The 14,614-nt window shown below is 45.6% G+C and overlaps 1 protein-coding gene across 1 annotated transcript in view; it reads left to right on the top strand.

Moving 5' to 3' along the window:
* The first annotated feature begins 210 nt into the window (after window positions 1–210).
* SMARCA2 (SWI/SNF related BAF chromatin remodeling complex subunit ATPase 2) overlaps window positions 211–14,614 on the top strand; it is a 121,221-nt gene continuing 106,817 nt past the window's right edge. The window contains exon 1 of the mRNA XM_074932961.1: window positions 211–348. The gene's annotated coding sequence lies outside the window, so the exon portion shown is untranslated. The remainder of the gene's footprint in view (window positions 349–14,614) is intronic.

The raw sequence follows: 14,614 nt of genomic DNA, 5'->3' as shown, positions 1-14,614 counted from the left end.
ACCCCACCCTCCCCTCCCGCCACGCTCGTCCACACCTCCTCTTCCTCTCCCCCACCTCCCGGTTGAGCGACAGCCAGGCGACACCAATAGAGCCACCCTCCCCGCGCAGGGGGCGGGCACTCCCTCGCCAACGGACCAATGGGAATGCCGTTTCCTGAGCGGTGGCGTCGGTGAAGGGAGGCGGTGGGAGGGGGCCGGAGGAGGGGCAGGAGTTTAGGAAGAGGAGGGAATGGCTGTCATCAATGAAGTCATGTTCATAATCTAGTCCCTCGCTCCGGTTCTGGACTCGGGTGACTCACCGAGGGGGAGAGGAGCGACATCCAGCACGGCGCTCCTCCCGGGAGGAAGGTAAATATAACTTACAACTCGGTCCGCCCCCGCCCCGCTCCCCGTCCCTGGCACGGCGGTGCCTGTGCCGTGCTTTATTGTTAGTGATCGCGCCGGCACGCACCGTGCCCACCTTCCCTCCCCTTCCCCAGGAGCGTCCCCGCCGGCCCCGGCCGTCGTCGTGCCACCTGCTTCCTCTCCCCACCTTCTCCGGCGCCCGGCCCTCCCAAATATTTATATCCCCTAGTGGGTGGAGAGAAGAAAGTTTTGATCCGGTATTTCTGGAATCATCATGATGCAAATCTCCGGGGTGGGAGGGTGTGAAGGAAAAAACCCCCGAGGCGTCGCTGGTGGCTGGCTTGTGAGTCAGCGGCAACCGCGGGAGGGACGGGGGAGCGGCGGGGCGCCGTGCCCGCCAGTCTGCAGCCGCCGCGCCGCGCCGTGCCGGGCCGTGGAGCGGATGCCGCTTCTCACCGGCGCGGCCGGCGGTCTGGCACGGAGGCAGCCGCCAGTTCGCGGCACCCCGTGGTCTTTCCGTCAAGCGAGCCTGTCACAGGCGCCGGGGCCAGGAGGGAAATAGATCGGAGGAGTGACAGCCCACTGCCCGCACCCCGGAGCAGCTCGGCGGGCTGGGGGCGGCCTCGCCTGCTGCCCCGGCTGGCGTGGGCAGCCGGGCGGGCCGCGTTTCGGCGGCTCCCGCGGGTCGCTGGGTGAAGTTCACGGTGTCCGGCGGCGGGAGAGTGTGTTGCGGTGGTGTTGTTCCTGCGCTGTGGCACACGCTCGCGTAGACCCGGCCGAGGAAAGGGAAGTGGGGAGGCATGAGAAGAGAGAAAGATGGTGCGGGGGGGAGCGGTTTTGCCTGCGAGAGTAGCGGCGTTATCCGGCAGAGCCGGGGAGGCCATGATCCGGATAATCTCCCTGCCTGCCTGTCACAAGCACTTCGCACACCGGGGAGGGGGGCTGGGACTTCGCCCTACTACGGCTGCAGCTCCTGTTGCTTTTCAGTCTCTGTTTTTAACTGTGCAGTCTCTCCTGCTGTGAAAGTGCAGCGATTTACTTCCCAAAATAGCTCGACCGTTATCCCTCCACGCCGTTTCCCCTGCAGAAATGATGCCTCCCCCCCGCCCTGCCTTGCAGCAGTCAGTGAAGCGGAGTAGCACAAAACATGCGCTTGCAATTTTGTAATCGCCTTCCAAGCAAAAAGCATTTTATTTCCGGTGTGCGCGGAAATCTTTTTTTTTTTTTTTTTTTTTTTTTGGGGGGGTCGGGTCGGGCGGCAGCGGGGATGCATATACACGCGGATGCTCAGGTAGATGCAGCTCGTCTGCCCCGTCGGGAGAGGGGGGCGGCGGTGGTCGGCACCTGGAAAAGTTCTCTACCCTGCCAGAGGCGGTGGCAGGCAGCGGGCCGCTGCTGCAGCCGTCTCCCGGGCGGGGCAGGAGGGCAACGGAGCCCGTCCCCGGTCCTCCGCGGGGGAGAGGGAGGCGTTGCCAAGAGCCGGTGGCGGCCGGGGATGGCCGTTCCCGTCCCTCTGCCTGTGCGGACGGCGGCGGATCAGGAAGTCACCGCCGCCGCAGACAGGCGCACAGACATGTTTGGTCGGCGTGACATGGTGGCGGAGGGAAGGAGCGGCGGGGAGACGGGCCCGGCCCAGCCCTGAGGCATGTCCCGGCTGTTCGCCCGCCTGCCGCCGCCGAGGCCCCCACTGCCCCCGCGCCGTCGAGGTACAGGGCCCTGCGCGGTGGCTTCGTGGAGGGAAGGGTAAGGAGGCAGTGGGGCTGGGTCTCCAGGCATAGACGTCTTAGAGCCTGTCGGCCGGGGCGAAAACTTTCCGGAAAGGCCGAAGGGGGAGAATAGAGCCCTCCTGTTTGTGCGCGCCCGCCCCGGCGCCTTTGCAGCGGCTGGCGGCGGGCGGCGGGGCGCCGAGGCCTACGCGCCGCTGCCGAGGCGGAGGGCGGCCGCGGAGGGAGCGGGCGGCCCGCGGACGGCTCCCCGCCGGTGCTCCGCGCCGCGCCCCCGTCCGTGCACCCGCCCGGACGTACGGTGCCGAGTCTCCCCCACAACCACGCTTCGTTATGTGCGTGTTGCGGGGAGAAATGGAGTATTTTATTTTCTCTCCCTCCTCCTGCCCCCAGTTTCTGACGGTGAAACAACAAACTGCACACGGCTAGCAAAGTTACTTTCTAAACTCGAGCTGAAGTTACACTTACTGATTTTGTTTTTTGTTTTTTGTTTTTTTTTTTTTCCCCTGTAAGTGTGCATTATGGTCAAATAGAGTGGCAGAGTGTCAGCATGACTACATAGATCGCACTGCAGTTGGTTTTTCTTGGTATCTGCTGCTTATGTTTGATAATCTGATTTCCTGAACTTTAGGTTAACTCTATTTTTTAAGATGTCTTTTAGATAGGTAAGTAAATAACAAACTGAAGAACTAAAGCTATAAAGATTGTGGTGGCACTTTTTAAAATTTTATTTTTACCATTTTAGGTGTTCTGCTTGCTTTCTGAAAAAAAAAAATTGGCAGGGGATCTATGACACAGCATTGTTCCACTTGCATTCTTTTCTGTTTTGCTTTAGATTTCTTCAGTGTTACTCGGTTTTAACCACAGCCCCTAAGACCCAGACGATAAACACAGTACTGGAATTTCATTCCGGTAGTATACCAGTTAAATGTTCTAGGTGGGGCAGTCTCTTCTGTGTAAGTTAGTATTGTTGTGCAAGTAAAGGCACACTTTCACTTTGGGAACGTAGTTGCCCTATTACTGTCTTTGACTTTGTTTCTTTGATCCTTTTATTCTAAGAAAAAAGTGGTATACCAGAGAGATAGGATTGGAGGCAGGTTTTTATGCCCATATATATCAGTAGTAGAAAGCAAAAAGATTGTATTGATAACAAGCACTTAAAAATAAATTTAAAGTTAAGTATATCATACAGCATATGTGGACCTGACAGAGGTGAGGGTGAAGCTTCATTAAATACAGTATTTCTCTCATGAATTATGTCTCAGCTTTAGGACTGGTATTTCTGTGGTGTTTCATAGAACATGTGCCAGAAGAGTGTGTTCAAAGCAGCCTTAGATCTTTTGTTAATTTCTGAAGTGGTCTGTGAGACTTTCTTGTCAAGTTTGAAAAATGCTTTCACCGACACCTGAGGCTTGAAAATTGACAAGAGAAAAAGTACTCCAGCTAGCATTCTTATATTAAATATTTTCTTTACAAAGGTCTATATGAAATTAGTATCTAGAGATATATTTTCTCGATTTTTCTTGGACTTCTGAAGTTGAGGTCAGAATGTGCACAGTAGCAACTTTAAAAAATGGCTGCACTTTTACTTCCAATTTTCATGGTCCTGATTGGTAATATTGCTGTGAACTAGTGAACCTTTTCAGAAGGAGACTTTTCATTGTTCATATGACTCAGAACATTTTTGCAAAGTACTCATTAAAATGCCTGTTGTATTTTTTTGTGTTTTCTGCTGCTGTTGAAGTTCTCTGTATATAAAGACTGCTTCCTGAACCTCCACCTCTTCTGGCCTTTATCAGTTTAGTTTTTTATTTGTTTATCTTCTAGTGAAGTAGTAAACACAACCTTACGACATAAAGATCACTTGTCATGAAAATGGCAGCAGAGAAAAGCTTGTTTGCAAGATAAAATAAGGAAGGATAAATAAGGGAAAGAAGTAAGGCTTAAACACAGCTTTGGTAGTTTGCAAATATAGCAGAATAAGGCAACTAATGCTGAAAATTGTTTTGTTTCTGACACATGTAAAGTCATCAGTTCTTAAGCATCATCATTTTCCCGTTTGTCTCCACTTGGTAGAGAATATTTCCTATGTATCACTGCAGGGTTTGAGCACCCATGTGGATCATTGAGAGCTGGGACCTTTGGGAAGTATGTTAAAAATTCGTTGTTACAGAAACTTTACCTTTTTCATATCTTTTCACCATAAGTAACTTGTATTTAAAACCATCTTCGCCCTTCTTCCTGCTTTTCTTCCCCATTTAAGTAAATACAAGGCAGGTCTTTATGGTGAATTTTGCTTCTGCCTACCTCTCATTATGGCTTTTGTTTTTCAGAATCTAATGTGAAGATGATGTTCAATAAATCTAATCAATACCTGTGGTAAAGGTCGTGGTATGGAAACTTACTCTGTAACCAGTCAGTGCTGTCATGAGTCAGTTTTCTGTGCCTGAAACATACAGTGGAATCTACATATGTGGCAAACATGGATTTGATCTTGGGCATTGTCTGCTGTGACTGTGGCTATGGTGTTAAAAGGCAATTAAACTTCTGACTGCAGCTATCTACCCTCCTCTTTTCCTGAAGGCTATTGCCTTATGTAGCAAAGCCATCAGAAAGGATAGTATTTCTGTGCTGTAGCCTCTTCACTGGTGTCATAGCTTAGCCTAACTTGTGTGAACTCTGACTTGTGATGATGCCTTTTGACTGTCTGCAGCACATTCAACTCACAGCTGTTAGCCAGACATTTCTCGGTGCTGATTTTAGTTTTTTTAAGAGGGTAGGCTGTAAGTTGGTTGAAAAGTTGCTTTATGAAAAACTGAAACAGCTACACAGTAGGAGTAAGAATTTCTACAGTAATATTTGTAAGGGGTTGAAGGAGTATTAGGACTATTACCCAAAGTAAACTGTCTCCGCATGCCAAAAAGAGCCTTACGCTACATGACTTCACAATGATGTTTCTGGTGTAAGCACACAACCCATTATGCTGGCTCTGTGGGGGTGCATGCAGGCAGTCTTTGGTAGACAACTTATCAAGTTAAAGCAGTGTCCAGAGGTTTGTTTCTGGCCTAAGCATCTGGATAAGCAATTAAGGTGCAGCATTTCTGATTCTGTGGCTTGTAGTGTAAACAGCAAATTCCCTTCCAAAAGGTTCTGAAGTTACAGTGAAGTTACATACATGAGTATGCAAAGGGATCTCTCAGCTGTTAGTGTGTTGCTTTGCTTCTCTTATGTGAACCGAATAACTCGTTTATGTTAGTTGAAGATTTGACTCTTTACTGTTTTTTTGTTATTTCATGTAAACCTGTTTATTGATCAAATCATTGTTTGACAAAATGACAATAGTTAAATCCTGATAGATGTTAATGCAGTGTCCTGTGAGGTTGTGCAGTACGAGTGTCCTACTGATTTGCTTCTAAGTATTGTTATTTGTTTTAATTACGATGAGCTACTATAATTATTAATCAATTCTTAAACTTTGAATATCTTCATTTGGTTATGGTTAGCAGATGAAGCAAATACTATAAATCACTGACAGTATAATTTCATGTTTTCTATGGTAGTGTAATAAAGATAACTCCTTTAGCCTGTACTGTGTCAGTTTCACAGTGTATCTTTTCAGAGCCACTTGCGAATCTTGACTTCAGTTGGAGATGTGTGGGGAGAAGTAGACTGTTGTTATTTTTCAGTGAAGGCAGAGTTACAGTGTGCTTTGCAGTGTGTATGTGGCTGTTGCGTGGGTCCACATTTCCTTTTCATCAGACCTAAGTGATGCAGTTTCTTACTTTCCACTACTTATCCAAGGCAGGGGATCTGGCCAGAACATCCTGGCTGAAGTTCAATTTAGATTGACTCAGTCATGGAAAGGCAGAAGTTATATTGGATGGTGAAGGGAAACAGCTAGAAGAATTATAAATACTTACTGCTCCGCCTGTTCTTCAATTCAGTGTGTGCCCTGCATCAAAGTAGTCTATAATATCTGGATCTTTTTGGGTGTCCAGCTGGTCTTGAAAGCACCATGCAGCTGCTTTTTCACTCCTCCCTACCCCCTGGTGGGATGGGGAGGAGAATCCAATGAAAAAGGTAAAAACTTATGAGTTGAGATAAGGACAGTTTAATAGAACAACACAAGGAGACAAGAAACAATAATACAACTAATGAAAGAGTATACAAAGTGAGTGATGCACAATGCAATTGCTTACCACTTGGAACCTGATGCCCAGCTTTTTCCCAAGCCACAGTCCCCCCTGCCCCTGGCCAGCTCCCTCAGTACATATGGTACTAAGCATGATGCCCTTTGGCTAGTTCAGGACAGCTATCCTGGCTGTCTTCCCTCCCAGCTTCTTCTGAAAATTAACTCCAGCCTAAGCAAACGTAGGACATTATCCAGATCCTACACTTTCCAGTTAATCATCACCACTTTTCCTGTCTTTGATAGATATATATACACACAGATATCATTCCCTTAGTCTATGGGCCATGCCCCTAATGTGTCCGTTGACTTCATTTAGTCCATGACTTTTAGGACTTTTCATTTAGTCCATGGGACTCCATTTGTCGTAACAGTCTTTCGGGGCAGGATAGATGGTGTCTGGTGTTGGATTGTTGCATGCTGCATCCAGAATTTGGGGCTGGTATATCTGGCGCAGCCCATGCCCACAATCTGCTGGTTGAAGATGTCGATCTTGAGGAAGTTGCTGGGCACCAGTTGCTAAAGCCAGCTTGAGTTCCATCACTGCTGCACTTCACTGAGTTTCATCAAAGTATATCTTTCAGTGATTTGTGTGATTCTTACTGTAATACCATTGATATGGCACACAGCAACTGTGGTAGTGATGACAAATGGTGGCAGGGTTATTTAGCAATTAACATCATACAATTTAATTCATCAGCTATTTTCACCCAAAATCAAATTCCCTTGAGGTTCACGTTGAACTTCCCCATCCTTCTGCATCACTCACCAAGTACACCAAGGTCCTTTAGCAAAAGCAATCCCATGGATGGGTTTGCCTTTGCCCAAGGCAGGACTCTAATCCAGACTGTCTTCCCTAACGTTTTCTTCATGTGCACTGCAGGAACTTTATTCCTTTCTACAGTATCTGGAAGTTCTGACTGGGCTGGGGCAGCTTGATTTGTAGATCCTCTAGTGTTGACTAACTGGGTGGCTTTTGCTAAATGTGTATCCCAGTGTTGAAAGGTCCCATCCCCCACTGCTCACAGTGTAGTTTTTAGCAGTCCATTGTATTGTTTGATTTTTCTGGAGGTTGGTGCATGTTAGAGAATGTGATATACCCACTCAGTGACATGCTCTTTGGTCCAGGTATATATGAGGTTGTTTCAGAAATGAGTCCTGTTATCTGACTTAATTCTTCCTGGGGTGCCATTTTGCCATAAGACTTGCTTTTCAAGGCCCGGCCCAAGATAGTGTTCTGGGCAGTGGCATGGGGCATGGCATATGTTTCCTGGGTGGCTTCCACCATTTTACAATGGCACTTGCCTTGGTGGGTTTGTGGGAGCATGATACAGTCAATGTGCCAGGCCTTCTTGTACCTGTATTTTAACCATCGTCCTCCATGTTATAGAGGCTTTAACTGTTTGGCTTGCTTGACTGCAGCACATGTTTTGCATTCATGGATAACCTTTGCAGTAGTGTCCATGGCCAAGTCCACCACTTGATCCCAAGCCCATCTCTATGTTCCATCTCTCCTTTTATGGCCTGAGTTCTCATGGGCCCATAAAGCTATAAATAATTCACCCTTATGCTGCTAGTCCAAATCTACCTGAGCCACTTAAATCTTAGCAACCTGATGTGCCTGCTAGTTGTTTTATGTTCTGTGGTGGCTCTACCTTAGGTACGTGGGCATCTACATGACCTATTTTTACAACCAGCTTCTCTAGATGGCCAGCAATACCTTGTCACAATGCAGCAGCCCAGATGAGTTTATCCCTGCACTGCCAGTTGCTCTATTTCCATTGCTGCAACCACCCTCACAGAGCATTTGCCACCATCCATGAGTCAGTATAGAGAGAGAACACTGGTCATTTCTCTTGTTCATCAATATCTAAAGCTAGCTGGTTGGCTTTCACTTCTGCAGACTGGCTCGATGCACCCTCTCCTTCAGCAGTTTCTGTGACTTGTTGTATAGGACTCCACACAGCAGCTTCCCATCTCCAATGTTTTCCCACAATGTGTCAGGACCCCTCAGTGAACAGGGAATATTGCTTCTCATTTTCTGGCAGTTCATTATAACAGTGGCGCCTCTTCAGCACATGTCACTTCCTCCTCTGGTGATACTCCAAAATCTTTGCCTTCTGGCCAATCTGTGATTACTTCCAGAACTCTTGGGTGACTAGGGTTTCCCATTTGAGCCCACTGTGTAGTCAGCGTGACTCACTTACTCCATGTGGCATCAGTTGTATGATGTGTAGAGGGGATCATTCCTTTGAACATCCAGTGCAGCACTGGTAGTCAGGGTGTCAAGAGGAGCTGTGCTTCTGTACCAGCTACTTTTGAAGCATCTCAAACCCCTTCATATACTGCCAATATATTTTTTTCAATTGGAGTGTAGGAGGCCTTGGATCCTCTGTATCCCTGACTCTTAAGACTCCAGGGGTCAGCCTTGGGTCTCCCCTGGTGCTCTCTGACAGACTCCAGGTAGGGCCATCTCCCTGGCTGTGGTGTAGAGCACATCTTGTCCTGACTGGTCCAAAGGCTACTGCATGAACTATTTCTTGTTTAATTTGTTCAAAGCACCAGTTAAAATCATGCTTCTTCCAGGTCACCTCATAGAGGGGATTTACAATTACACTGTAATCCGGAATATGTATCCTCCAAAAACCTACAACATGTAAAAACACTTGTGTTTCCTTTTAGCTGGTTGGTGGACATATAGCCGCTATTTTGTTGATCATATCCATTGGGATCTGATAACGCTTACCTTGCCATTTTATTTCTATAAGCTAGATCTCTGTGCAGGTCCCTTGACTTGACTTTGTTTTATGGCAAAACTAGCTTTCAGAAGGACCTGAATTATTTTCTCCCCTTTCTCAAAAACTTCTGCTGTGTTACCCCATACAATGATGTCATCAGTGTATTGCAGGTGTACTGGAGCTTCACCCTGTTCTAGTGCAGTCTGGATAAGTCCATGACAAATGGTGGGGCTGTATTTCCAGCTCTGGAGCCATCGATTCCAGATGTACTGGACAACCCTCCAAGTGAAAGCAAACTGTGGCCTGGACTATGCTGCCAAAGGATTGAGAAAAATGCGGTAGCAGTATCAGTTGTGGTATACCACTCCAGTTCATACTGGAGCATGACCAGTGTGGTGGCACTCAGCAGTTAGTCTTCACTCTCCATTAGATTTTTGCACTGGCTATATGGGACTATTAAAGGGTGAGTGAATTTTGCTGATTATCCCTTGGCTTTCTAGTTGATGAGTCAGCTTGTGGATGGGAATCTGTGAGTCTTGGTTGGTGTGATATTGCCATTGGTGCACCACTGTGGTAGTGATTGGCACCTCTTGTTCTTCAACCCTCAGCAACCCCACAACAGAACAGTCCTTGGAGACAGTGGTCACAGCAGACAGCTGTTCACATTCCTTCATCTTCAAGGCAGCTATGCTAAAGGCCCACTTTTTTGGGTCTTTGAAATACTCTCCTCTGAGGTCTTTATGCCAAGGATACACGGGGCATCAGGATCAGTCACCGTGGGGTGTTTATGCCACTCATTTCCAGTTAGACTCACTTCATCTTCCAATACAGTTATCTCTTGGGATCCCCCTGTCACTCCAGATATTCTGATGAGTTCTGCCCCTATGTAGCTCGATGTCACTAGGGTATGTTGTGCACCCGTGTCCACTATAGAGCCTTATGCTCCGGTGGGTCTGATGTGCCAGGCCATCGAATCCACACTGTTCAGTAAACTTGGTTGTCCTTTCCTCCACTTGGCTGGAGGCAGGGTACCTCTTATCCTGGTCATAGTATTTGTTACTCATTCTTTGTAAAAACGAATCAGAAGTCCCTTCAAGAGAATCAGAAGTGAGATCAGCTGTTCTGCTTGCTCTGGGGAACTGCCTGCCAGACAATGGCATGGCATTTTTCCAGGAAGAATCACCTCTTGTGATTGTTTTTCCTTGCAACTCACATACCTGTGCCTCTGGGGTTTAAAAGAGTTTCCCATCCCACTCCCTCATGTCCTCTCTGTGGTCACGGATAAAACCACCGGGTACCCCATGATGTGTACCTTCTATATCATCTCTCTTGAGCAGAAGAGTGCTTACTCTTAATAGCCAAGATAAAGGCCCATACAGGTGGAATGCAGAACTTACCCTCAAGTCGTAGGAACTCTTGGGACAGTTTCTCAGCTAGCATATCTGGCAGTTTCTCCACAGCTGAGACACAGGCCCGTAGGGAGGAAGAGAGACTTCCTTCATATTGCTGCAGCTGGCCAGCCGCTTCATCCACTGCACCATGGTGGTGTACTTCATAGAAACTTCTGCCACATGGGTTATGAGCATTGGACTTCATCTGGATCTGTGGGTAACTGCTTGTTATCCGTATCATTATAGATCACCTCCAGCATGGCTAGTTCCCTCAAGTATTGGATACCTCTCCCCATGGTGGTCCACTTGCCTGGGTGTCATGTACCATCTTCCTTGAAGGGGTACATTTCCTTCACACCTGACAGAAGCCGCCTTTGGAGGCTGAGGGCTTGTGTCTTTTTTCCAATTGCCTTGTCAATGCCCCTCTCCCTAGACAGGGATCCCAGCTGCTTGGCTATCCTTCCCGCTAATTCCAAGCTACTGGGTCCATTATCCCAGCATTGGAACAAACGGCTAACAATGTGCTTGCCTGGATGGCAGTGGAAATCCTTTTGCATATCTTGCAGCTCACTCAGGGATAGGAATCAGATGATTATCGCTGGCTCTGCCTCTTCCCCCTGTTCTTGTGATGACCCTGGTTCACATTCATCCCTCACTAAGTGAACTGATTTTTTTTTGGTCTGTTTCTTCTGTATAGGGGTAACTGATACTGGCACATGTTGGTTCTCTGGTTCAGCTGCAGTACCAGTTGCCAGGGTTTGAGTAGCCACAGTGCCTGTCGCTGGGGTTGGGGTAACCATAGTGTTTGTGACAAGGATTGGAATAGCTGCAGTGCCTGTCAGTCTGTTTTCCTTCCCTTCCCTCTGAGAGTGCTGCATAATACCAAGCAGTGTTTGGTAGATAACCAGCCAGGGCCCAGCACAGTGCAAGTAAGTTGTGCCTCTTTGGAATAGCCACAGCATTTTCCTTTCAAATATTCTGTCACTTCATCAGGTCCTGTAGTTGTTTGGGAGTGAAGCTCCAAACTGCTGGAGGTGAGAAGTTTTCCAGATATCTGCCCATATTATCCCACATGCCATGACACACATGACTGTCTAGCCTTGGGGTAGATCTCTGGGTGGTATTCTTAAGAAAAATTTTTGTAACCATAAACAAGACCTGAAACACATTCAGGAGAGATAGCAGTAACAGCATGCTGCCTTGAACATCTCAAGGACATTCAAAATTTCAAAAGCTGTTGTAATTAGCCTGAAAGAAAAAGGGTAGATGAAAGAGCTGGAGAAATACCCCCTCCCGTCTTCTCTGCAGATTGGATGCAATTACTAATAAATTCCGAGAGAGGGCCCCCGAGGTACGGGAATAATAGCAGTGCCACAAACAAATAACAGCTTAACTTTATGACCAATGATTTAATCGTATTGTAAGTCGACATTACCCAGTACAGCAAAATGATAGTCCTGATCCTTCTCCCAGAGGTGATAAACATTACTGCAGGGAATACATAGTGCATATAAGAATTTACATAACACCACCATGTGAACAGATAAACCAACATTGTGATCAGCAACTATTTAACTAATGTAAGAAATATGTATAACAAATTTGTTGTAACAGACTCTGGTCAGATCTGTCATTATTTCAACCCTTCGTGCCCCATGTTGGGTGCCAAAAAGGACTGCTGCCATGTAACCCCAGCCAGCAACTAACAACCACGTGGCCACTTGCTCACTCCTCCCCATCCCACCAGATGAAAAATGTAAAAACTGGTGGGCTGAGATAAGGACAGTTTAATAGGATAACACAAGGAGAGAAGAAATAATAAGAACAATAATACTAATGAAAGAGTATGTGAAGCAAGTGATGCACAGTGCAATTACTCACCACCTGGAACCTGATGCCCAGCTCGTTCCTGAGCCACAATCCCCGCTGCCCCCAGCCAGCTCCTCCAGTACATACATACTGAGAATGACATCATATGGTATTGAATACCCCCTTGGCTATTTTGGGTCAGCTATCCTGACTGTGTCCCCTCCCAGCTTCTTCTGGAAATTAGCTTTATGCTAAGTGAGCCCAGGACACTAGCAGAGGTTAGACCACAGGAAGAACTGTGTGATTCATCACAATTACATCCACACTGGTTTTATTTGGGACTGTTCACAGAAGGGATTTGGTGATGTTGATATAAATAAACATAAGAAGTGATAAGAAATTACAGTTCAAAAAGAGATATACCTTATTTAAAGTCATGTGAATAACATTACTCCCATGAGGGTTTCGAGGAAATTTTAAGATTGGACAATTGAGAAACAATTTGACAGTATGTAATGATTCTGTGATTCTGTAATGCATTTGAAAATCAGGGCCAGCAGCCTTATCATTTGGGACAATGAGATGGTAATTTGTTTTACACTTTATGAAAAGTCTTTGTAATCTGTTAGAAGCATTTACTTCCCTCTCATGCTTTTTAATTCTAAGAGAAACTACTCATTAAAAAGCAGTCCAAACAAATGGGTCAGCATTGGCTTTGACAGGGAGTTGGCTTCATTAGGCATGAGAATTTACCCAAACTAATACCATTGTTATCTGGATGGAGCTTGGCCACTGTTGCACATGTTATCTCTTTTGTAGATTTTTGTTTTGACTTTTATGAGACTTTTATAATGGCCTAGAGGAACTAGGTATCTAGCTCTTACTGAACTTTATTGAATAGGGTATGTAATCTCTGTGGCTTTTTATACAATCTCAGTCTTAGTAAATATAAACTAAGATGGTTTTGAAACATGTTAAATCATAAGCTTTTTAGCAGTTCTGTTCTGTGAACAGATCCTTAGTTGGGAGGGCCATATATAGTGTGTTCTGGTTTATGACAGTGGCTGTTTAATTTTGTGGGCTAATATTACCAGAAAAAAAATTGTCTCTATGGGTATCTTTGGACAGGAATTATTACTTGCATTTAAATAGTATTTTCCAGTATTGTATGTTCATCTCATACAGATCTTAGAAATTACTTTTTTTTTTTCCATAGAAGTATGTTCTTTGACATACAAAAATCTCTGAATATAAATCTGTTTAAGACAATTCACAGTTATGTGAAATTGGTGAGTTTATCTGCTCTTAAAGGAGAATAATGAAGGGACTTGATCTGGTGGAAAGGGTGCAACATTCCCCTCTGGTAGTTACTGTTTTTCACAGGTTGGGCATTTGCTAGCCCATTAAAAAGAATTTTAAATTTTCCAAATTTGTGTGCAGGACATGTTTATGTATATGTAAATAACAGTATAACTAGTGGAGCTGAGGCTGAAGCCACTTACTTTTTATGAGAACTGCAAGTTGAATTTGAAATAGAAGTGAATAGAGGGGGAGATTTTGATACCCATTTTAATGGGTAGGTTAAGGTAGAAGTCTTGTGAAATAGGGTATTTTGGGATACTGTACACTGATAGATTTGTGATTGATTGCATTGTGGTTCTGTATACATTTTTCTGGATAGCAGTGTGGTGCTAGATTCTACCTTGTTAAATGGACTGCATTTGGCTTATGTGCAGAGAGGGTCATCTGTGAGAGTGTCAGTCTTCTGTTTTGCAATGTAACAGTTGACTGACATAAAACCTCTTTGTTGTGTGGAAACGTCTGTTGTCCTTTATGCAGCTAAACTGTAGTCCTCTTACAGGAAGCTATGGCATGGTGTATGCAGTTGTGAACATTCGATAACTTGATTCCTTTTGTGATAACGTCCTGGGGTTGGAGGGCAGTAATTAGTGACCATAGTGTTTTGTTTTGAACAGAGAGGCTTCATAGACATCTTCCTGTTTTACCTTGCAAGAAAATATGATCCCAGAGTAGCTTATTTTAGGTGAGGATATTTTATTTTAAACGAGTTAAGCATTATTCTAATTTGTTGCCTTTACTCAGAACAGACTAGTAGCTATTAAAATATAACAAAAGGCAATCTGTAAGCAAAAGCTATTAAGCCAGTTTTGATCCTGACAGAATGAGTAGGTAATTGGGGGTAAATCAGTGAAAATGGTTTGACAGAGTAGCATTTTATCTTCTGTGAGGGTTGTGATAAGTAAAGACTGTTGCTCATAAAAGAAGAAAGATGATCAGTTCTTTTTTAATTCCCTGATTGATAGTAGTAAGCACCAATCTACTTTTTTGCTGACATGTCTTGCAGATGGGCCTTCTTTCTGCTTTGTTGGGAACCTTGGGAGGGTACTTTGTTTTTCT

The sequence above is a fragment of the Athene noctua genome, chromosome Z (genome assembly GCF_965140245.1).
Source record: "Athene noctua chromosome Z, bAthNoc1.hap1.1, whole genome shotgun sequence".
NCBI lineage: Eukaryota > Metazoa > Chordata > Aves > Strigiformes > Strigidae > Athene > Athene noctua.
Note: the sequence above shows the minus strand (reverse complement) of the source record. Positions and strands in the feature narration are given on the sequence as shown.